At 37.6% G+C, this 25562-nt stretch overlaps 1 protein-coding gene across 2 annotated transcripts in view; it reads left to right on the forward strand.

Moving 5' to 3' along the window:
* Positions 1-8272: 8272 nt before the first annotated feature.
* FARP1 (FERM, ARH/RhoGEF and pleckstrin domain protein 1) overlaps positions 8273-25562 on the forward strand; it is a 331424-nt gene continuing 314134 nt past the window's right edge. The window contains exon 1 of one of the 2 annotated variants that reach the window (XM_074191932.1): positions 8273-8363. The gene's annotated coding sequence lies outside the window, so the exon portion shown is untranslated. Of the gene's footprint in view, positions 8364-9070; positions 9580-25562 lie in introns of those variants that run through there. The other variant, XM_074191931.1, reaches the window with a different exon arrangement.

Consider the following 25562-nt stretch of genomic DNA (forward strand, 5'->3'; position numbering starts at 1 on the left):
CCGCTGCTGTGAGCTGAGACTCCCAGCGCCCTGGGGCTGCCTCCGGGAGGCTGAAGTTCTTTGGCTCTGGCGGGCCACCCCTCTGGCGGGCGCCTCTCTGACCCCGGGGGAGCAGAGCCTTTCTGCTCTTTTCCAGGTTACCTTGAGTAGGAGAACTGCCTCACTGGGTCCCTTTGTGGGTTCTGTCTCTCGAAAGTTTAGTTAGAGTCCTTAGCTGATGAGTTTTATCAGAGAGCTCCTAAGACTGGATCCCTTCTTGTTGCCATCTTGGCTCCGCCCCCCACGGTGAGTTTCCTTAAGCATGTTTTCTTTCCTCATAGGCTTCCCTGAAAGATTTTGAAGTATGTATACACTCTTCACCATAGGTTATTAATCAAATTGGTAGAAGAATGCGATCTGGGTTATGTGTATTGTGATATATTTTTTATTTATGCAACTGCTTTAATAAATTAATTTAAATTGATCTAACATTTATTATTTTGCTTTCTTAAATAGCAGTAAGGTTATTCCTTTTGCCTCATTATTAAATAATAATTATTTTTAAGATTCAGAAGTATCATTATTGCTGAATGGCTGGTTTTGTTGATATAAAACATTGGATTTGAGTGTTGAACAAGGGGAAGTATGTTTCTTTGTAACAGTGTTACCCCTTAGCCCCTAAGAAAATTGGAATGTAACTATTTTGGTGTGCTAAGGCTGGAAACAAAGATCTCATACCAATGAGAGCAGGTGAGAGAGCAACCAAACAGAGCAGTTAATGTTACAAAGAGGCAAAGGAATTAAAATTAAAAATTTGAGAAATATGAGTGTGAAGAAACACAGTTTCAAGGAGTCTAAAGAGACTACTATGCTAGTATGGTATCCTCAAACTTCAAAACAAGCTGATATGTCATCTAATTTTCATAGAACTGTTTTATAACTAAAGTTGATAAAAACTAAAGAAATGAGAAATGTTAACATTTAGAGATGGAGATAGGCTATCAAAAGGATTGTAGATTTGATGCTATCAATTTGGAGAGATGTGAGTGAGGTGTCACACACACACACACACACACACGCACACAGACACACACACACAGATTTTTATACCCCATATAGTTGTACCCCAACCTGCATCACATGTAGGATGTTACAACATGGACGATGGCATAAGAATAGACTAAGATTACCTCATTCCAAGTAATACTTTTTTTTAGGGTTGTTTTTTTTTTGCAAGGCAAACGGGGTTAAGTGGCTTGCCCAAGGCCACACAGCTAGGTAATTATTAAGTGTCTGAGGCCGGATTTGAACTCAGGTACTACTGATTTCAGGCCAGTGCTCTATCCACTGCACCACCTAGCCGCCCCCTAAGGGCATTTTATTTTAAGCCTCAAAATTTCCCTTACATAGGTTAAACACAATGAAATAAATTTACTTTACTTAATTCTGCCTTTGCTGACTTTTAGTTCCATTACTACTTTTGAGGAAGGAAACATCTAAAAATGCATCTTACACATGATTGGGGTCTAGGATATTAGTGAAAGTAGAAATAGTCTTGTTATACACTACCTTGGTCAGATCATATGTGAAGTATGATGTCTAGCTATGGGTACCATATTTGGAAATGATATTTTTAAGTTTAGAAGGAAAATCAGGAATGTAAAGAACCCTGAAAATGTTACATGATCAGTTGAAGAAAATGGGGATGTTAAATATGAAGAAGAAGTTTTGGGAAAGGGCTTTTTATGCTTGGCATCAGAGGGCAGAAGTATAAGCAATAGGTAGAAGCTGTAAAAGAAGCTGTAAAAGAATGTATTTGTCTGTTTTGCTTAACTGTATATATTTGGCTATTTTGTGTAGTGAATAAGACATTTTAAAATGCACAGAATCACCCCCCCCCAAAAAAATTCCAGATGGTGACACAAATAGTTTTGCTACTACTCTATTGGATTTATCATAATTTTAAAAAATCTTTGTTCTTTTTGTGTTGAGATATCTTCTGATTATTGGAAAATTCATAATAAAATGAAAATTTACACTGAAAAAAAGTTTTTAAAAAAGAATTAAAGCTATTCAAAAGCAAAACGAGCCACCTCTGGAAATAATGGGTTGTTTTATATTTTGGAAATTGTGCAATGCTTTCATTGATCCCCAGCTGCTCCTACTGAAAAAGCCCATCTCTTTAATACCAATATGTTTCCTATGATAACATATGGTTGACAATCTTGAAACTACACACTCTTGGAAGAATTAGAATTAAAAGAGAAAAAATTCATGATGGTAACATTATTGCAGCTAGGTGGCACAATAGAACCAGTGCTAGGCTTAGAGTCAGGAAGATCTGGGTTCAAATTAAGCCCTTGATATGTATTAACTGTATGACCTTGGGCAAGTCACTTAACCTCTGTTCGCCTCCATTTCCTTAGTTGCAAAATGGGGATAATTGTAGCGCCTCCTCCAAGAATTGTTGGATCAATTGAGGGTCAAATGAGATAATAATTATAAAGCATCTAGATTGGTAAGTGTTCTATAAATGTTAGCTATTCTTATTATTAACACATTATTGCTAGTAAGAAGTAGCATAAAAGATAAGTATGACTGGAAAAGGAGATGAGCAGTGATGTAGGATGAGCAAGGGACAAGAGTGAGAAGTGGGTGAATCTCCCTATAAGAGATTTCTGAAAGATACTGAAAAGAATCATACAGGTTAAGGAGTGGAAGAAGAGCTATGTTGTCTTTGGGAGAGGCTATGCCTACACCATTGAAAACATAGATCCAACACAGTTCCAAAGCAATGTGAAAAATAGAATTTTAAGAACCAAATGTCTGCAAGAAAATCAAGAGCAATGATTATAGGAAGTTGATAATTTCCTGGATCCTTATATTCCCCTCCTCCCCCAAATAGAATTTTACTTCCAAACATTATTATTGTTCATGGAGGTTTTCAAAAGCACAAGATTCAAGTATAATCAGAAGATGTATGGTATTTCTGACATCTGGAGGTCAGTGAAATTCAGAGAAGCCAGACACAGATTCTATGAAGGCTGATGAATTTTTGGTCCATGGCAATCCTCAAAGACTGTTTTCAAAGTTATTAGAGGGCTGGAAATGTATATTAATATAGTATGTATTATCCTTGGAGTATGTAGAATATCTTCATGTAGTTATTGCAGATTTTGCGCTAAATTTTCTGCTTCATGTAATATGAAAAAAAGTCAGAAAATAAAGGGAATTGAAAATAAAAGGACTGAGTGGGTTGTTTTTTTTAAGGCTACTGAAGGTAGAAAATGTATTATTATATCTATTTCAGATAAGATGACCTTAAAAAACTTTTAACTAAAGCATCATAAATAAGGTACCAAGAAAAAAAGGTAATTTCAAAAAAAAGAAGCATGAGAAATGTTTCCCTAGAAAAATCATAAAAAGAAATCTCATTCCCACAATAGCTGGGGTGAACTGGAAATCAATAATTTTTCATTTTATAAGTTAGTCAATCTGCTAGATGTTATTAAGAAGTTATATGTCAATCACTGTGTGTGCTAGGTGCTGAGGAATATAGAAATAATTGCCACTTGTAATCATCTTACATTCTAAGGGGATAGATAAAAAGTATATACATAAATATATATAGCATAAGTACAAATTATTAAAAATATACAAAGTAATTAAATAAAAGTAGTTTATTAGGGAGAGCACACACATTTGAGGAGGATCAGGAAAGACTTTGTGCAAAAGATGATTTTGAGCTGAATCTTTAAGGAAGTGTGGGACTCTCTGGGGTAGATGTAGTCCAGACATTGGGACAACCTGTGCAAAGGCACAGACAGAAGAGATGGAGTATTTTTTGTGAGGAAGAGAGAAAAGGCTTCTTAGAGGGATCACAGACTGTGGGAGAATATCTAATAGGCTGGAAAGACTTGGGGTCTGCTTGGGTAGGGCATTAAAAGCTAAGCAGAGCAGTTCACATTTTATTCTACAGGGAATAATTGCCTGATTGCCTGAATAAGAAAGTGACATGGTAAGATGTGGATTTAAGAGAAATTACTCTGGCCATTGTAACGGAGTGGGAAGACACTTGAGTCAGGGACATCAATTAGGAAACTTGTTGCCTAGTGGAGATGTGATGAAATTCTGAACTAAAATGGTAGTTGTATAAGTGGAGAGAATGGGGTCAAATGGATTGGATTAGGTAAATGGGTCAAGTGATTAGTCCAGAATAAATCAGGTGTTAAGAATTTAAGTTACTGGAGGCATGGTGGTCTCTTCAAGAGAAGTTGGAAGAGGACAAATTTTAAGGGGAAAGAGATCATGGGTAATGGGGGTCTGAAGCTCAGAACTGGGCCTGGAAATACAGATATCATATTTCATATGATCTCAAGATTCTACCAAGTCTTACTTTAATACTGCACTCTGGGATGGAAGAGGGTCATATATAATTTTAAGTTTTAGGTTTGGGATTTTAGCACTTTTTAGTCTTAGGAAGAAGAAGCATTAACTGTCCTTCTGTTGAGCTATCCATTGAACTATATGAGCTTTTGTAGTGAAAAATATTTTTCTTGATTTCAGGGGGAAAATATGCATGTTGGGTTATATATCAGTTATTATTAATAGCAAAGACAGGGATTATGTAAATAACCTCAGACACTGCTACTGGGACTAGAGTTCTCTTGCATGGAAGTGAGTATCCATGCCATTTTCTAATAATTTTCAAAGCACCAGGCCTTCCAGTCCCCCTTCTCCTGTTGGGCCTACCTGGAGAACTTGAGTTCTGATTGGTGATTTCACTTTATCTTGACCAGAACCAGGTACCCATACTATTTTCCAATTCTTTTCATTCTGTCCTGAGTTGCTATCGCCCCTTTTCTCTTTCCAACTCAGTTCCCCTTTGACAGTTAATCTTTATAGGGCCACCTTAATAGGAAAGACCTTAATAAGCTCCCTTAATAGAGGAAAGCAGATTCTTTGGGGGCAAGAGCAATTCATTAGGTTCCAGAGCTTAGCAGTAATCAGAACATTGTAAGTATATTTAATAAAGGCTTTTTTCATTTATTCAATATTTTAAATCCTATCATAACACTTGTGGATTTCAAGGTTATTTTAATTAGGAACTTAAATATATATAGAACTATAAATTGAAGCTAAAAGGAGATTAGTTATCTTTATGTGGAATACACATAATGCATATAAAACAAACCTACTTCCTCTCAGAGACAAACAGGCAGGCATGTGGCAATCATTTATTGAGTATTTACCCTATTATTGGCACTGTATAAAATCATGGGTTTTAAAAATATAAAGGACTTAAATCTAATGGGAGGAAGATAAAACAAAAGAAAATTGAAGGGGTGGTCATGGGGGAAGAAAGGTTCTTGTCCCAGGGTATGGCATTGAAGTATAAAATGTCAGAAGCAGAAGGGGGAAAGGAATGAAGTTTGTAGGGCCTGGAACTCTTCCTAAAATGGAGACCTCAGGAGGCACTTGGTGGGAGGAGGAGGCCAGCATGTTGATAATGATAGAATGTCAAGTAATCACCAAAAATGACTTATCTTCTCCATTTCACTCCCCCAAAATCAAAAGGCAAGACTATATCAAATTCAAAATATTTATAGTCTGTAATTCTCTTGTGACATTTTCCTGGATTTTTGCTATTTTCTTTAGAAAAACAAAGGGAAAAAAAGCATCATCAGCAAGTCCTTCATTTTTACCCTATTTCTCTTTACTTCCACAAAGAGCTGTGCATTTCAAAATTCTTCTCTAGACTTCAGAAGATGTAATGTTGGAGTGGTGAGTGTGAGGAAAGAAAAGATTTCAGGTTTGAAAAGCAGAGGTTAGGTATGAGGTGACTGCTTTATAACTAGAAAGATTCTTAGATGTTCATAAATTTTTTTGACAGAGTGAGCTCAGCACCGGAATTTTATGAGAACAATGAGGATGAACTGGGACCTAGAAGTTTCTGAATTTTTAAGCTTAAATATTTGTGTTGAATAACTGACACAAGATGATGGACAATTCTCACTTTTTCTCAGGAACTTCTTTATGAAGACAAAATTGTTTTCCTGTTATCTTCCCAACTAGACTCATGGAGAAAATGGATTTTCTTTTACCTTTCTTTGTATCCCATTCTTAGGACAGTGTCCATGGCTGGCACAGAATGAAGTCTTGTTGACTGACTAGAGAGAGCATTGGCTCTGAATTAAGGAGTTCCATTCAAGCTCTACTTCTGGGATTATAGATATACTCTATGTCTATAATATATCTATTTTATATATCCATGAAATATCCATAGATGTCTGTTTCATATATAATATATATATTTATATTTTAGACCCACCTTTGAGATTATGGCTAATCTATAAGTAATATAGTTTATAAATTCAAATGTTTACAAGCACACACATATAGGCAGTATTTATATGTGTATATGTAAGTGTGTGTGTATCTATAGCTCTATCTCTCTATTGCCTTTGAGAAACTGGGCAAGCCTAGACCTCTGTGAGTCTTAATCTCCTTTGTAAAAAAAAGGCAGCTAGGTGGTAGAGTGGATAGAGTCCTGAGCTTCAAGACAGGTAGACTCAAATTCAAATCCCACTTCAGGCACTTGACACTTTTAGCTGTGTGACCTTGGACAAATCACTTAATCTCCATTACTTCAAATCCAGGGCCATCTCCACTCATCTTGATTCATATCTGGTCACTGAATCCAGATGGTTTCAGGAAGAGAAAGCAACAAATGTCATCATCATCATCAAAAGGAGGAGGAGTAGGCTAGATAAATTCTGAGATCTGGATCTATGATATATAATTTTATAATTTAGTTTGTGAATTGGGAAGGGGGACTTGAGATTTTTCTGACCTAATTAGGAATTTTTTTTAACATTCTGATACTTAAATCTGTGTTTAGCTCTTGAGATATGGAATCTTTTAAAACTGTTTTCAATTTAATTAAAAATTGTACAATTTTTTGGAACCAAAAAGTATTTTATATATATATATATATATATATATATATATATTGTTATTCAACCATCAGCTTTACAGATGAGGAAACTGGGGCCTAGAGAGGGGCAAATATCTCACCCAAGGTCATACCAGCTAGGTGTTATAGAGAAGTTTCACTGATAGCTCAGTGCTCTTTTCATTCGACTTCACTCTGGCTAATCCCTGGAATAATTTAAAAACCACTCTACTGGAGAAAGAGTCTAGCCCCTTAATTTACCCTATTGATTTAGTCATTCTGTGAGACTCAGCTCCATTAGATTCTTTGTTGAACTCTTCATTGGCATTTTCACTACCTATGGAGGGTCAAAGAAAAGAGATGAAAAATTTGAGTCTCTCTTGGAACCATTCATTAAAATGAGGTCTCCTTAAAAGGTTTGATTGGGTTGAAGTGAGATGCTAGGCTTATCTGTAAATTTTAAGCATCCAAAATGACCTGTAAGTTGACAGCAATGGTAAATATACGAATATATATATTTACCATTTATTAAAACTTCTCTCATTGGTGGAGGGGTTCTGACAGTCTGGGTTTTATAATCCTCAATAGGAGTCAAACTGGAAAGGGTCTTGGGTCCAGTGTCCCTTCAAGTCGAACACACATACAGGAAAGTGAGACCTTTTAGTGAATTTGGTGGCCGAAGATATGGTTGAACCTTTTTGTTTTTCTCGTTTCTATCTCTAGAAGCTCAGATTCTGATCAACTGCCACAAAGGACTTCTCAGGTAAAAAAAAAATAGTCTAAGAGGGCTCTTATCTGTTAAGATAAGGAAGCTAGAAGGTGTAGGAGGGGCGGTAAAGAAAGATAGCAGTCTGAAGGGTGAATACTTATGGCAGCACCTGCTGGAACAGTATCTCTCTTTTGTCAATCGGGCCACTGGAGCACGCCTTCCCGGTCTTCCGGAGTTCAAAGGAACGTTGCATTTGGTTGGGGGCAGAGTCCGAGAGCCTCTCTAGCCAAGGGAGTCTATTCTCCCTCGTGGAAAGAAAATAAACTGGGGAGAGGGACTTTGTCTGCCCGCGGGAGAACCAGGCTGGGGCGAGAATATAAGGGGCGGGGGACGGATGGGGAGGAATCCAGGTGTGCCTCCCACCAGGGCGAATCCGTCCTTGCTGTGAAGTCCAGGAGAGGGCAGGAAGGGCCGGAATGGGTGGGGAACGGCTAGGGATACTGGTTGCGCCTGACCCAGGGCCCACTTCAGGCTCCTCCAGTCGGGTGGGACGGGCTTTCGCGGCAGCTGATCCCTTCGGGATTAACCCCTTTGCCGCCTGTAGGTAGCAGGGGCGCGAGAGAGGCGGAGCGCGGCGGTGGAGGAAAGGGGTGGCGCGGGTGCTTTGGCAGCAAAGACGAGCTCCTGTCCCCAGGGGGCCGCCGAAAGAAAAACACCTCGGTGGGTAGCTAGGTGAGACGCCGCTTCAGATTACCCCAGGGAGAGAGCAGGAGCAATCCGGGGGTCTCGGCACCCCCAGTTCTTCTGTCCTAACCTCTACACGGTCTCGAGGTTTACCTGTTCATCAGCCTCGCTAGTTTTCTTTCTTTAAATTCGGCAAACCCGGTTGTTTCTCTTAAAAGGTATAAAGAATGGCTCCAGTCTTCCTCTGCTTTCTCCCATTTTTATTCCCTCTCCGGTGGCGTCGCAGAGAGAAAACAAGCCCGGACCTTCGGTCCTGATGGTCATGATAAGGAACTAGGGGTAGGGAGTCCCGGGTGGAGCTTGGGGGAGGGGGGTGACTTCTTCGGGGAGAGGGGGAGCATTGTTTGTGCCGGGCGGGGAGGACGGATGGCGACCCCAGCCCGGGGCGGCGGCCACGACATCCCGCCCGGCACCCCCAGCTTCCTTTAGGCGCTGCGCCCCAAGCTGTGTCCCCGGGACCTGGGGCGTGTCCTGGGGTCTCCCCGGGAGCTTGGGGCGGGGCGGGGCGGCGCCTGGGCAGCAGGCTGGCTGGAAGCCGGACCGAACGCTGGAGGGGGCTGTCGCTCTCCCTCTCCCTCGCTCTCCTCCGCCTAGCCTCCCCCTCCCCCTCCCTCTCCCCTCCCCCTCCGGAGGGGGCTGGCCCAGGGGCGGGGAGGTGCGGGCGCCCGCGGCGGTGGGGCTGCCCGGTTCAGTTCCCGCTCGCCGGCCGGCTCCCCCGGAGGCAAGGCAGCCATCCCCGCCGTCCCCCCCTTTTCATTTTCTCGGGAGGGGTGGAGAGGGAGAAGGGGGCGGGGAAGGAAGGAGGCACAGCCGCCGCCTCTCGGGCTTCTCCGGGCAGATGGTGTTCGCCCGGGCGTCGAGCCGGACATGGCGACCCTGAGCCCGCTCCCTTCCCTCCCCTTCGCCCCTCGTCGCTCGTCCTCCTGCTCCTCCCCTTCTTCCCCATCCCCGGGCACCCTTTAATGGCTCGGACCCCCGCCGGCCCCTGCCAGCTCTGCTCTCCAGCCGGAGAAGGGGGTATTCATAGAAAGCGGCCGCTGCGGCCCCAGCCCGGGAGCCGCGCGAGCAGCAGCCTCGGCAGCAGCCTCTCCGGGCGGCCGGGGCCCGGGGAGCGGGGGAGCGGCAGGAGCCTGAGCCCGGGCGCTGGGGGAGCAGCGCGGCCCCGGCCCCAGCCCCAGCCCCAGCCGTGGAGGTAAGAGCTGCTATGGGAACAATGAAGGGGGGCGGGGAGATCGGCTCGGAGGAAGAGGAGGGCAGCGGACTTGTCCCGGAGGGTGTGGGGAGAGGGAGAGCAACTGCGGCTGCAGCAACTTGTGGAAGTCGCTTGGCTCCGGGGAAAGCCGAGGCGCTGGAGGCCGCGGTGCAAGGGCCGAGGAGAAGGCAATGGGACCCTGGGCGGCCTCTGGGAGCGGGCTGGGGGTGTGGGGCAGGTGAGGATGGCTTCGCTTGGGTCGGAGATGGGGCGGTGGGTGGGGCTTTGGGCGAGTCGGAGGTCCCTGGGCCAGGCTGCTGGACACGGAGCGTAACAATAGTGGGAGACCCCCGGCGCTGCGCCTGCTTGGAAGGAAGCCCAGGGACCCTGGGTGTCTTGCCCTCAAACTCCCCCACCCCCCCATCCCCCGCGTGGGTGATAGCATTGGAAAGCTGCTTCTGGACACTTGGCGTGTCTGCCTTAGTTCCTGGAGCCGAGGATGGGGCGGGGAGCTGTTAAACGCGATTGTGTGTCCTGTGAAGTGGCCGGAGCTTGTTCAGATGTGGACACCAAGTTACACTGCAATCCCTCGACCTGGGCGACAAAGACGGGTCGGGTCGGAGCGCAAATTGGAGAGCAGCCATCCTCCCCTCCCCCCTTCCACGTGTGGCAAACTTAAATGTGGTGCCCATTTAAAAAAATCTTTTGAATGTGATTTAAAAACCCCAAGTTCTGGAAACTTTCAATGCGTGATCCAGCTTGGTGCTGAATGTGCGTCTGTTTATTTTTAAAGCAAAGGATAAATTCCTCTTAATGAGTCTGAAGTGCATTTATAGCTATAATGCCAAATGAACAACTCATTGCTTCCTGTTGGTTTGAGGAATATGTTCAGTGTCCTCCGGATTGAGCCTTACAAAGGAATGAGTTCCTTGTAGCTCCTTGGGCTTATTCAATGCAAGGATTTGGAGGGAAAAAATCTTGATTTTCATCTGGAACAGCTTAGCAGTGTACATAATAGCAGCGTGGCTAGTGTGCCGTTTTTATTCTATTCTATGGTAAAAACCATATTGATTGCCAGTTATTTGTTTAAGCAGACTGGTCAGGAGAGAGCGGACCTTTCCTCTGTGACTTACAATGCAGTGTTTTTTAAAAAAAACCCTTCTTGCTTCTAGCCCTTCTATATAGCACGCGCACTCCAATCCTTATGAACTCAGCTAGGATCTAACTCTTCTCCCTTCAATAGACTGCATAATCTTAGATCCAAAATTGTTATGCAGATTTTGGAAGAACTGAATGGTTTAGTTGAGCAGCTTTACCATTAATAGTGTCTGGCGGTCAGTCATTTTTTTTTTAACTTCATTTTTCCCATCTTAAAAGTGAGAAAGATTTGAAGACTGGTTTCAAAATTGGCATCATTGTTAGGATGAAGTAAAGAAAGCTCTTTCAAGTTCTATATATCTGGCTGCCTTCTCTCTCTCTCCCCCACCCCATTTTCTGAATGACCCAATTTGGTGCAACAAAGCTTTTCTTCTCTCTCTTTTTTTCAGTCCTACCTCTAAGCAGTCTACAGGGAAATAAAAACAAACAAAAACAAAACTGTGCCCTTTAGATATGTATAAAAGGTTATGGAAATCTAGTCCAATCGGATTGCCTTGCATTCTCGCAAAACATAATTGTGGCAAGAATTTGGTACTGGAATTAGTTCGGCCATAATGAAATTGGCAGCTTGGTGGAGCCATGAAAAAAATGCAATCCAGTCCTGACTGACACATACTAGAACTCTAAGACTATTAATATAGTACCTGCTTTGATAGAGAACTTGAAGTTCCTTACACAAGGGAATGAAGTCACAGGTACAACCCCCCATATAACAATATCTTTTAAAATAATAATAATATCTGACAATATAATTATTTTAAAATTTACAGAGTCCTACATTCATACTTGATCCTCACAGCAATCCTGTGATGCAGGTACTGCAGGTGTCATTAACCTCATTTTATATATGAGGAAACTGAGGTTCAGGGAGATGAAGTGAATTGTTCATTATCAAAGAACTAGTATCAGAACTGTATTTCATATTATCAAAAAACTTCACCTTAGTTATCTATTTTTTTATAATAGTGAAATTACTAGGAATAATTTAGTTTTGCATAACCAAAGCTAATATAAATCTCACCACCACAGGGATGACAGAGGTAAAATGAAGCTCTGGGTTAGAGATAAACAGCTTCCTGCCTCTTCAAGTAGAACTCAGAAAATCTGTAACGTCTTTGCCTAATGTGGAATGGAAAGAATCCAAGAGTACTTGGATTATGGTGTAATCCTAGTCCCTGTAAGATGTGTATTTCAACTCTAAATGGAAATACTGGCATTCAAGATAACTGAAGGAAATTTGTAGAGTTTGGTATTTAAAAAATCTCTTTCCTTATGAATTTTATTTCTCAAAGTACTATGGAGATTGAGTACCATTGGCTTATATTAGAATATTAATGCTTCTCTTCCAACATTCCATCAGATATTTTCTCTATTCTTATTCATTTTTTTGATTGGTTATAGAAATTACATCTTGATAATACCGAGATTGTAAACTATACAGAAAAATAGTTTCCAAGAGATTTATTTAATTACTTATTGAACATTAAACAACACAGTATAGAAATTTATACCCCCTCAACAACAAAAAAATGCCTATAACTATTTGGCTATATAATTCACTGGAAAATAAGCAATCTGCAAATATGATTTTGAATAATAATGATTAATAATAAGATTCTATTTCTGAAGTAAATAAGTTCAAAGAAAGAAAATAGATTCAACCAACATGTTGAAATTTCTAGAAAAGTTGATTTTTAGAATTCCTCCAGAGAATGAGGGAAATTGCTTTAGGTTAGGATTATCATCTAGCTTTTTGCTAAGGTGGTGATTAGTCTTTTTAAATGTTCTATTTGCAAACACCTGTTTATGCACTGTGTTTTGAGTAATGTTTCTTTTACTTTTTTGAAGAATTTGCTCTTGATAGTAGTAATGTTTGCTATCCTTGTGAAAGATTGTTGCTACATATGACTCAGTTATTTTGCCTCTGGGCACACAGTTAATCTGTCTCTTTCGTGGCTGTGAACTATGAAGAATGTCCATGTTGGTTCTTTGTCTTTCATTCATTTAGTTTTGTGCTGTTTTTGTTCAATTTGGGGTCATCTCAACTCTGAGTACTAAATTCCATGTTGATCTCTTTATTTCTTTTACTTCCCCTAGTCCCTGATTGTGTTGTTTTGCAAAAGTCTACAGTACTGCAGAAAGTACTTGATAGCATTTCTTCTCTCTCTGCTGCCAACAGCTATCATCATGATGGAACTGCTCATATTATGCTGGCATTCATTTTCCAAACTTATTTATCTATTTTGGGGAGGGCAGTGGGATTAAGTGACTTACCCAAGGTCACACAGGTAATCATTAAATTTCTGAGATCTGATTTGAACTCAGGTCCTCCTGACTCTGGGGCAGGTGGTCTATCCACTATGCTACCTAGTTGCCCCTTATTTTTAAAGTAAAATTACCAGCCAGTAACCTATCAAACACCTTGAGAAAGTAAAATTTTTTAAAAATTAACTTTTCTTTTTTATGATGAAATTAACTATTACCAAACCATGCATGTTGGAAATCAAGGGATAAAAGAGAAGATTGGATATGAAACATTCGCTTTACACACATTTATTTTATCTCTCTTTCACCTCTTCTAATTTTATAGAAAGGGAAAATAAAGCCCCCATAACAAATATACAAAACAAATTCATACACTGACCATGTGTATGAAACTGAATTTTAATTCACTCACTTTTTTTGGGAAAAGACAAGTAGCTCATTTCATCCTTTCTCTTCTGGAATGATGGCTTATCATTGCAATTAGGAAAGCACTAAAGTTTTTTTTAGAGTTGTTTTGCTTCATAAGGTTGGACAAATAAGTTTTGGAGTCATTTCTTGCTGAACACAGATTGTTTTTATTTTACTGTGCCTCAAGAATGTTCAGTTCATTTTAAAGGGGAGAAAATTCTTTATCTAGGCCTTTTTGGGGCCACTTTGTCTCTCTCTCTATGTGTGTGTGCCACTTAGGATCATGACCTTCTAATGGTACTAAAACTAAAAGATTTAGTTGAGACATTGAAAAAATATATCATCTGGAGAATTTGATACTTGCACAATTAGTATGATAGGACCAATAAGTACAATGTGACTCTTAATATTTGTGTTCATTACTGAGAGTGATCTTCAACTTTGACCTGTAACTTCCTTTCTATTAAATTTCTGAATGAAGATTTTTCAGATTGAATCCGTGTAGGAAGTAGATCGAGTTTGCTCAATTAATTTCATGTGTAAAATTGTCATGTGTGACCATAGGTTTTTCAGGGGAGCTATGATAGTTAATCTGGGTTGCATTTAGTTTCTAAATGAGGGAAACGTGAACTTGGACATTATATTATTATGTTAGAGTCATTCCCCATTACCAGTGATTTCCTCTGAATTTCCTTTATACTGGATTTAAGTCTAGTCTCATGATTTGTTTTAAATCATACCAAGATGATAGGGAAATCCAATTTAAGGTGATCTTTGTTGTTTTCTTTTGTTTGATTAGGTGTTCTCTATGGTTTTAAAGTATGCAAAAGCTAGTCTTTCATTTTTTAAAAAAGAATGTTTAATATTAATGTTGACAACTTTCTAGTATTCAGAGAGGTTGGAAGCCAGTTTTTTAACTGCTTATCTTGATTGAATTTATTATACTAAAATTCCCAAGAAAGACCTTTAGGTGCTTAATTCTCTCTCTGACTCTGTCTCTTTCTCTGTCTCTCTCTGTCTCTCTGTCTCTCTGTCTCTCTCTCTCTCTCCCTCTCCCCCATCCTAAAATTGAAAAATAACTCAAAAATTTATACATTTTTAATTGTCTTTATTCTCATGAAGTATTAAATATTATGGAAGTTATTTCCAATGATCATTCTAAGGGTAATGCCAACTCTTAACTCAGAAGATGATTGTTCCTTATAGCATGTTGCACAAGAAAGTCTACCATTTGGTCAAATCCTATTTTATATTATTGAATGATCTGCCGCTTTAAAACCTTGCCAAAGATGGTCCTTGATATTGCTTGTTGGGAAGGCAGTCCATAAGGATGAGCTAACTGTACTATAACTAGTAAAGGTCAATTGACTTATTCAGCTCTGAAAGGATTCTTGCTGTGTTATTCTATGAATTATGAAAAATATTTAGGAATTTGAGGTCAGGTCACATTACATTTGAACACAATTGTTATGTGCTTGATCACAGCATATGGGAATTTTGCTATTGCTTCAATAAAACAGCTAAAAAGACCTATAAAATGAAAATATTACATGGTTGTCTTAAAAATGCAGGAAATATGAGTTTAAGACTGCAATCAAACAAACAGATGGTCTGAAAGCAAAAATGAAAAGTTGTTCTTTGTCAGTGCAGAAGGAGTTTGAGGAAGAAAAGAAATAAATTTATCTATTTGTTTTAATATCTAGAATTTATAATAGCATTTCATAAATATTAACTTCAGAACAACTCTGGATGGTACAGACTATTATTATTGTAATTTTTCAGATGAGGAAAGTAAAGCCAATGGGTTAAATGACTTGCCAGGGGGACCGCGAGGTCACACAACCAGTAAATGTATGAGGTTGAATTTAACCTCAGATCTTCTTGTTTCAAGGTTTGTTGCTCTATCCTCTATGCCAACTACAAAAATATGCTCTATAAGTAATATGATACCTCTAAAATAAGCTAAATATGACCTTGTCAAAAGTGTCATATGTCTTATAAGATTAAGAAATTAACTAATTATTAACTATTTAAATTAATTAACTAATTAACCAATATTATATGATGCTTTAGATTAAGAAGATAAGCTGCTATAGATATCTGCAATGGAGTAGAATTTTTGCATAAGATAAGCTAGTCTTTATCTTATTCAAGGAAGTTTTGCTAATTAGCTGTAAGATTGTAAGGTTGAATTTCATAGTTGCTTTGACTTATACTTTTCTAATTTTTTGGTGATTTAGAATATTTTTTCATTTGGCTGCTTATAATTTGAGTTTCTTAACTTTTTAAAAACTGCTTATCAATTGGGGAATGGCTCTTATTCTTATAAATTTTCTCTTTCCTCTTCTTTAACAACTGACTTTCCTGGCTATCTTTTAAGTTTCAACTAAAATTTCACCTTTTATAGGAAGTCTTCCCCAACTCCTCCTAATCCCAGTGCCTTCTCTCTCTTTTGCCTCTTTGTTCCCCTAGCACTTAACACAGATCCTGGCACGGTAGGTTTTTAAAAATGTTCGGTATTGATTGATCTATCTTGCAAATGAGATGATTAATAGAGAAGACAAGTACAATTTTTTTTCTTAGTTTTTTCCTTCTAATTTTAAATGCATTGGTTTTCTTTGTATAAAAACTTTTAAATTTTATATAATCAAAATTGTTTTTCTTAACCTTCATGTTTACCTTTTACCTCTCCATCTCCTGTTTCTTCATGAACTGTTCCCCTCTCCATAAATGTGAAAGGTAATTCGATTTGCTTAAGATATGAACTTTTATATCTGAGTCATTTATCCATTTGGAACTTTTCTTGATATACAGTATATAGTGTTGGTATAATCCTACCTTCTGTTAAATTATTTTTGTTTTCCCCAGCAGTTTTTGACAACAACTATCAAGTCCTCACCTCATTAACTATATAGAGCCTCTGAGTTTATCAAAACAAAGCTACTGGGTTAATTTACTTATTTATATTGTTTACCTGATTTGTTTTTTTCCAGTCAACTTCTCTAGTTTTTAACCAGTACAAATCAACTTGTTTTTTACATTTTTTTCTGCCTATATCCCTTCCCCATCCACTACACACTGAGGAATCACTTTTAGTAAAGATTATAGAAGAAAAAATCAGTTTAGCAAAACCAATCAGTAGTACATTTCTCACAACCTGTCAAACTCCAACACTGGATTTTTCCTTCATCTTTTGCCTCTATTCATAATCAACATTTGTTGAATAGAGTTCTAAGAAGTTATGTAAATGTTTTAACTGAATTCACAACAGATTTTAATATCCAATATCAAACGGACCCTCATTACAGCAAAATACTTCTTTTCCAGCTCCTTTTTTCAAACCTTATCTTCTCTCCAAAAACTTCCATGAACACCTTACTTCTCTGCATTGCCACATATTACTGGGAAGTGAAATACAAGAATCTGATAAGGGTGCGAAGTTAGACGTGCTTTTGTTAGCTTTAGCACAATACTACTTTAACTGAAGACACTGACTAAAAGCCTGAATTCAGAAGTGGTGAATACTATAGTTGCTGCTGAGGAGTAATCTCAGCTAAGGGAAAGAGTTTACTTGAAAGAAAAGCATCAAAGAATTAGCTCAGTAGATGGACAAATCCGGTTGCTTTGTTAGTTGAGCACAGCATGGATGTATTTGTTAAAAAAGAAAAGAAAATCATTTCTCAAGGAACTTTTATGTAAAGTCTACAGTTATGAAGTTGTGAGTTGTCCTGGCCACATGTTCTTCCACATGTGTGCCTCACTGCCCTGCAACTTCAAGAGTGTGCTCAGTCATTCTGTGGATATTCTGCATTATTGGAGAGTGGGAATGTATAATTTTGAGTGGAAAATTATATGTTTGCTTTGTATTTTCAGTAAATATTTGATAGTAACTGATATATTCATGAGAAATAAATTAGTCAAGGGTATATATCTCTATCTATCTATCTATCTATCTATCTATCTATCTATCTATCTATCTATCTATCCAGTTTTGAGGGAAGTCAACCACAATGACTGTCTCCTAAGTCCCTGAATATTAGAATAATAGCTGAGTGATTACCTTTCTGGGGCACCAATCCAAATTGCTGCTATGGAATGGTAGAGTAAGTGAGCATGTCTAGTCCAGGAAGAGAGATGGACAAAAGAAAATTGAAGATTTGTGCCACTCAAGGGCACATGTCAGTATCCAAAACCCTGACACTAAAGGAGGACACTTCTTAGTGACCTACATCTTATAAGCAGCCATGCCATCTCACTCCCTCTCAGCACCTTTTTTGACTTACTGCAACTCCCACCCACCAGTTACCTTACCTGGGACCTTACAGATAGCTAGTTGCTTGATACCATCGGAAGACTTCAACATTAAGTAGATAGATCATCTAGGGATGATGATTACCTGAACACATTCCTCAATGATTACTGAACTCTTCTACACTATACCCTCCCTCTTCTCAGTGATCCTGAATCTCACACTCCCATTGTTTAAACCCCTGTCCTTTGTCCCTCCCTGATCTCTCCCTTATCTCCTCCATTCTGTGTTCTCCTCTAAAGCTACCTACTCCTTTGGCAGTACTCTTCAGAATGCCTGATCCAAAAGTGACAAATTTGCTCTCATTTTAAACCTTTTCCTTTCATACTCCTTCCTTCTTCTTGCTCTCACGGAGGCTTGACTTTCTCCTGATGTCATTCCCTGACTCAGTGCTCAAGGTAGGGAGCTGGAATACTCCTTTGCTCCCCATTGCCATCTCCAGGCCTTACTCTTAGTTTTAGTTTCATTCAATACTACCACTTAATCAAGATTCTAGTAGTTGTTACCTAACAACTTTTAGAACCTTCTCCCTTTTTTAAAAAAAAAAACAAACCTGTATGTATATTTTAGTTAATTTTGTCAAATATTTCCCAATTTATTACATATAAACTTTTTTCTATCATTAATTTTTAACATTGTGAGCTTTAAATTCTCTCCTTTCCTCCTGTCCCTCCCCCTTGTAAGGGCAAACAATTTGGTATCAGTTACATGTGTGACATCATTCAAAATACATTGCTATATTATCTGTGTTGCAAAAGAAAATCCAAGCAAATAAAAAAATAGAGAATGTAAAAAAAAGTATGCTTTGGGGTGGCTAGGTGGTACAGTGGATAAAGCACCAGCCCTGGAGTCAGGTTCAAATTCAGCCTCAGGACCTTAATAATGACCTAGCTGTGTGGCCTTGGGCAAGCCACTTAACCCCATTTGCCTTGCAAGAACCTAAAAAAGAAGTATGCTTTTATCTGCCTCCAGACTCATTCTTTCTCTCTCTCTCTAAAGGTAGAGAACATTTTTCATCATGAGTCCTTTTATCCAAAACAATTCTATTGTGTTCCTGAAACTAACTTATTTACATATGATTATTGTTATAGTATACAATGTTCTCCTGGTTCTGCTCACTTCACTTTGTATCAATTTACATGTCTTTCCAAAATTAACCTGCTTGTTATTTCTTGAAGTACAGTAGTATTCCATCATAATTATGTACTGACACTTGTAGTCATTCCCTAGTTGATGGATATTCCTTCAGTTTCCAGTTATTTACCACAACATAAAGATCTGTTGTAAATATTTTTGTATAAATATCTCTCCTTTTATTTGACCTTTCACATTTTATTCCCCAAACAATATTTTAAAATTAAATTTTATTTTTTTAACATTTTAAGTACTGAACTGTCTCCCTCTTTCCTTTACTATACATCTGTTTAACAGTTCTTTGTCTGGAGGTGGATAGCATCTTCCTTCATAATCTCTTTTGATTGAATCTATTTTAGCTTTAACGTTTTCAGAGGATGATTGCTACCACCTACTTTTTTTTGCATTGATTGTAGCATAATAAATTCTACTCCAGTGCTTTATTTTTACTCTATGTGTACCTCTCATTTTCAGATGTATTTCCTGTAAACAACATATTGTTGGGTCCTGGTTTTTAATTCATTCTATCTACATTTTATGTGTGAGTTCATCCCTTTTACATTCAAAGTTATAATCACCAATTGTGTTATTTCCTTCCATCCTAATTTCCTCACTGTTTATCCTTTTCTCCCTCTTTTAAAAAATTCTATTCCTCCTTTTCTAATAAGTTAAGAAGATTTTTATACCCTTCTAGATGTATATGTTAATTCATTTCTGATGAGAATAAAGTTCTAGCACTTCTAACTATCTACCTGCTCCTGTTTTCCACTGTAACAATTCTTCCATTCACTTATTTATTGTGATTATTGCTCCATTTTACCTCTCCCTCCACAGTTTCATTTTTTAGGATCATCCCATCCCACTAAACAAAATCCCAGACCTAGTTATATATTCTTCAAATTTTCCTAGTAATGATAACATTCTCAAGAGTTACAAATAATGTTTTTCCATATAAGAAGTAAATCATTTCACCTTAGTAAATCCCTTATATTTTTCCTGATTCTTGTAAGTCAGAATTTTTACTCAGTTCTGGTCTTTTCTTCAAGAATGCCTTAAAGTCCTATAATTCATTAAATTCTTTTTTCCTTTGTAGGATACACTCAGCTTTGCTGGATTAAAGTATTCTCTATTGCAAACCCAACTCCTTTGCTCTTTGGAATCTGATATTCCATGCCCTTTTGTTCTTTTAATGTACATGTTGCTAAATCTTGAATTATCCTGATTAAAACTCCATAGTACTTAAATTGTTTCTAGTTGCTTTTAATATTTTTCCTTGACCTGGGAGCTATAAAATTCCTGTAAATTTTTATCTTGTGATCTCTTTCAAGGTTGTTAGTTATGGATTTTTTAGATTCTGTTTTACTCTCTAATTCACTCCCTAAAACTTCAGGGCAAATTTTCTTTAGAAATTTCTTGAAGTATTCTGTCTATTCATAACTTTATGGTGGTCCAACAATTTTTAAATTGTCTCTCTTAGAAAAGTTTTTCAGGTCAGTATTTATTATAATGATATGTTTCACATTTTCTTTCATCTTTTCATTCTTTTTATTATTTCTTGGTATTTTATGAAGTCAATAGCTTCTCCTTTCCTAGTTCTAATTTTTAAAGTCTTATTTTCTTCTGTATGCTTTTGGATTTCTTTTTCTAATTGATTGGCTTTCTTTTCATACTTTTCTCAATTTTCTTGTATTACTCTATTCCTCCCAACTTTTCTTCAACTTCTCTTATTTAATTTTTAAAGTCCTTTTAAAGCTCTTCCAAGAACTCTTTTTGGACTTTTTACTATTTAATATTTTTCTTTGAAGTAGAAATGTTGTTTTGACTTCACTGTTTTCTTGAATTTGAATCTTGATTTTTTCTATCACTGTGATAACTATTCAGAGCCAGGTTATTTTATTTTGCTTACTTCTTTTAGTAGCTTATTTCTTGACTGTAAACTTTATGTTAGATTTGGGCTCTGGTCCTAAGGGGTGAGAGATAATGTCTCAAGCTTCAGGTTTTTTGTACTTCTTGTTTTCTGAACTTTGCCTGGGTACCTGACCTTAGATAGTTTTGTTGAGAGCCCTCAACAGCACTGTCATTGAAAACTTTTTTACTCCTTACAGTCCCTCTGGTTTATACAAGCTCTGCCCTGGATATGAAACCAGGGAAGGTGGTTTTCTTCTTAATGATCACAGCCAGCAGGACCCTAATTCTTTGCCACAACACTCACTGACATGCATTTGATCCACCTCATCCATAGTCATAGCCTTCCATAGTGTCTGGTCAGCAAAGGTCCCAACTCCAGGGGATGTTCTATCCTGCTTTTTCCTTTGGTTTCTTATAACTGCAAAATAATCCTGAGTTATTCAAATTTAATCCTTCAGATTTGAAGCTGCTTCTCCTGGCTCCTTATATTTTGTTGTTTGGCATTGAGATTAAAAAGTTAAACCTTTACATTTTCACCATAGTGTTATTCTCTGATAGCAATCTGAATATTTAATCAGTCATTAATTTATCAGTTTCCAAAAGTTTTGGGTAGTTTGATAATGAAATTATAACTGAGTATCCTGTCTTTCTAAGCAGTTTCTTTAGTTTGTACAGAATCTATTTGTTATTTTAAAATATTTTTCTTTTGCTTTTCTTCTGGCATGTTTTCTTTTACTTCTGTATTTTTGAGTTCCATATCTATTATTTCCTCATTAAAAACCTCTATTTTTTTAAAGATAAGAACTAGAATGACAAAAAAGGATAGAAAACTTTTTTTTGAAGCTAAAATGACATCAGTTCAAGTCTTGTTCCTGATACAATGACTAGCAGTGTGATACTGGCTAGTCATATATAATCAATTAATGCTCTAGACATCTCTCCAAGACTAAATTATAATTAGATGTTTCCTATACTAATGATATCGTAGATCAACATTCTAACCCCCCCTTTTTTAAAGATTATATTTGAGTTTTTGAGTTTTACAATTTTTCCCCCCATCTTACTTCCCTCATTCCATCCCACCCCCCTCCATGGAAAGCAATCTGTCAGTCTTTACTTTGTTTCCATGTTGAGTGGGATGAGAGAGTAATCATATCCTTAAGGAAGAAACAAAAAGTCTTAGAGATAACAAGATCAGACAATAAGATATCTGTTTTTGCCCCTAAATTAAAGGGAATAGTCCTTGAATTTTGTTCAAACTCCACGGCTCTTTTTTCTGGATACAGATGGTATTCTCCATTGCAGACAGCCCCAAATTGTCTCTGATTGTTGTACTGATGGAATGAGTGAGTCCATTAAGGTTGATCAGTTGATCATCATCCCCATGTTGCTGTTAGTGTGTTGTGTTTTTTTGGTTCGGCTCATTTCACTCAGCATAAATTCATGCAGATCCCTCCAGGCTTCCCTGAATTCCCATCCCTCCTGGTTTCTAATAGAACAATAGTGTTCCATGACATACATATACCACAAGTTTGCTAAGCTATTTCCCCAATTGAAGGATATTTATTCGATTTCCATTTCTTTGCCACCACAAACAGGGCTGCTATGAATATTTTTGCACAAGTAATGTTTTTACCCTTTTTCATCATCTCTTCAGGGTATAGACCCAGTAGTGGTATTGCTGGGTCAAAGGGTATGCTCATTTTTGTTGCCCTTTGGGCATAGTTCCAAATTTCTCTCCAGAAAGGTTGGATGAGTTCACAGCTCCACCAACAGTGTAATAGTGTGCCAGATTTCCCACAACCCTTTCAACAATGATCATTATTATCCTTTCTGGTCATATTGGCCAGTCTGAGAGGTGTGAGGTGGTACCTCAGAGAAGCTCTGATTTGCATTTCTCTAATAATTAATGATTTAGAGCAATTTTTCGTATGGCTATGGATTGCTTTGATCTCACCTGTAAATTGCCTTTGCATATCCTTTGACCGTTTGCCAATTGGGGAATGGCTTTTTCTAACCCCCTCTTTTTAGGATAGATTCTGGATCGTATTTCCTAAGTTTATGATAGACGTTTATCTTTTTAAATTCAGCATTGAGAATAGAGCTGTTTCTGATTTAATTCCATTCCTAATGCATTTTAAAATTCTGTTTTCCTATCAAATGATTTGAGAACCTTTTTTTCCTTTTGGCTTTTGCAAGGCAATGGGGGTTAAGTGACTTGCTCAAGATCATGTAGCTAGGTAATTATTAAGTTTCTGAGGCTGCATTTGAACTCAGGTCCTCCTGACTCCAGCACTGGTGCTCTATTCACTACACCACCTAGCTGCCCCTAGAGTGAGAATCTTAAAAAATATATGATTATAACAGGGATTGTAATCATGTTTCTGCCTTAAAAATGAGTAAATAATGCAGAATTTGGTGGTAAGAAAAACAGCACTAGGAATTGGGTATTTAAAGAGGTGATATTGCTTGCCTGAGTAAACAAAATGAATTGGAATTTTTCCCAGACTAAATGTAGCAAAGAATAAATGCAGCAAAAAGATAACAGAAATTGGAGAATGAAAAGCATCTTTAAAGGAGAGCTCATTTGATAAATGAATTAAATAATCTCCTGGATTAACTAGAGCTTCTCCACTACTTTTCTATTTAAAGGAACACCAACTAGAGCATGTCTATGTTGTCTTTCAGCTCTAAAGTTCTTAATTCAATGATTCAATTGTTTGTTTTAAGTAACAAAAGGCCAAACTAGTGATTCCAGCAGGAAATAAATATATTTAAAAAGGGATGTCTCGTAAATGTTTATCTCAGAAGAAAACAGTCTAATTTTTAAACTTTAAAACTATTTTAAAAATGCATATGGTATGTGTGACAGTGAATACATGAACAGTGGTGAATACATGAACAGTCAGTTGGGTAAAATATGGACTATCTTAACCTAGGGAAAACAACAAATAAATCTGGTTAAGAGCTTGCATTTTTGGATTAGTACACAACAAATATGTTCATTTGCATGTTCTTTGAAGTTTTTTTTTCAAGTAAGATGGTCAGATTATTGGATTGATACTTGTGAAAATTGAGTTCTTGTTCCAGCTCAGCCTACTAAATTAACTGTGTGATCTTGGGAAAATCATCTCACTTCCCAGATCTTCAATTTCCTTATTCATTTTAGAACCAATTGTTTAGGTATGTTCTCAGGTCCCTTCGAAGTCTAAAGTTCTGCCATTCCAGGCAAATGTTTGTTTTTATTCCTAAAAGAGCAAATCTGGTTATGTTAAGCCAGACAAAACCAAAGTTCTGAACCTGTTTCTCCCTTTCTCATTTCTACTAGACCAAGAAAATAATAAGTGTATTTATCCAAGACATGTTTTAGGGCTAGGAAATTAAGTGACAGCTTGGTAAATTAGCCCTTTTCAGAGAGTGGAAATGATATTATTACCATGTAATCTGGGTTTTTGTTTTTGCTTGAGAAATAACACAACACACAAAATCTTCTAAAGGAACGTATCTTTTAGGTTACTAAAATGAGTTCTTTTCCTTGTTGATCAATATTCCAAATAATGTAATTCTGCTTATGACTATGGCTGAAATAAGTGGTATAGGAATAAAAGCTGACCACCCTCTCTTTCATCTTGATTTTAAGAATAATTGGTATATTTGTCTTTCTCTTAATAATTGCTGAGTATTGCTGGTCCAGCTTTGCAAGTAAACAGTGCCAAGGAAAAGGTCTTAAATATGAGAATGAATAATCTTGAGAATCTTACAGTGGCTCAGGTTCATTGTGCATATTCTAGTGAACATCCTCAACTCTGTGACATTTTAAAAAACTGATGTTTTCTTACATTACCGCAATATCCCATGTATTCCTTCCTTTCCTGAGAGTCATCTACATAAATAGTTGAGGATTTTTTGGGAGAGGAAAAAAAAAAGTCAGGGCAACTTTTGAAAATATATGCTATGTGCAATAGCTGTGGACCTTCAACCTTAACAAAGATTTGGGGTAGAGATGTCCTTTCATATCTCTTTATTTGAGGACTACCTGATATTTATAATTTTATTATTTTTGATTTTGATTTTTTTGGTATGTAGTTTTTTCCCATTTACTTTTGTGATAACTGTATGTATTGTTTTCTTAACTCTGATTTTGTTGTCCCTCAGTTCATATGAATCTTTCTGTAATTTATCACATGCATCATATCATTCAGTACACTAGTATTCCATTACATTCATGAACTACAATTAGTTTAGCCATTTCCCAGTCAATGAAGATCTACTTTGTTTCCAATTCTTAGTTTTCACAAAAAGTTCTATTATAAATATTTTGGAGAATCTGGGAATTTTTCTTATCAATAACATCCTTGGAGTATAAACCCAGGAATACAATCTCTGGTTCAAAGCTGTGGACATTTTAGTTACTTTATTTGCATAATTCCAAATTGCTTTTTCAAAATGGTTATACCATTTCCCAACTCTACCAAAAATAAATCAGTGTACCTATCTTCCCATAACTCCTTCAACACTGATTTTGTGTGTTGTGTTATTTGTCAAGCAAAAACAAAAACCCAGATTATAAGGTAATAGTATCATTTCCACTCTCTGAACAGGGCTAATTTTTTTAATTTGCAGCAATCCTGTGACATTTTTCTAGGCTTTTCGGAGGATACCCTATGGCTAAAACTAGTAGTGGAACAGAAGAAATATAGGTTATTTAATTCTTTCAACTTCTTTTTTTAATTGATCCTCCCTGTTCTTGGATGACAGATTAGCACAGTTTAGAATATAGTTAGGTCATATTAGCAATCAT

Source organism: Macrotis lagotis, chromosome 6 (assembly GCF_037893015.1).
Source record: "Macrotis lagotis isolate mMagLag1 chromosome 6, bilby.v1.9.chrom.fasta, whole genome shotgun sequence".
NCBI lineage: Eukaryota > Metazoa > Chordata > Mammalia > Peramelemorphia > Peramelidae > Macrotis > Macrotis lagotis.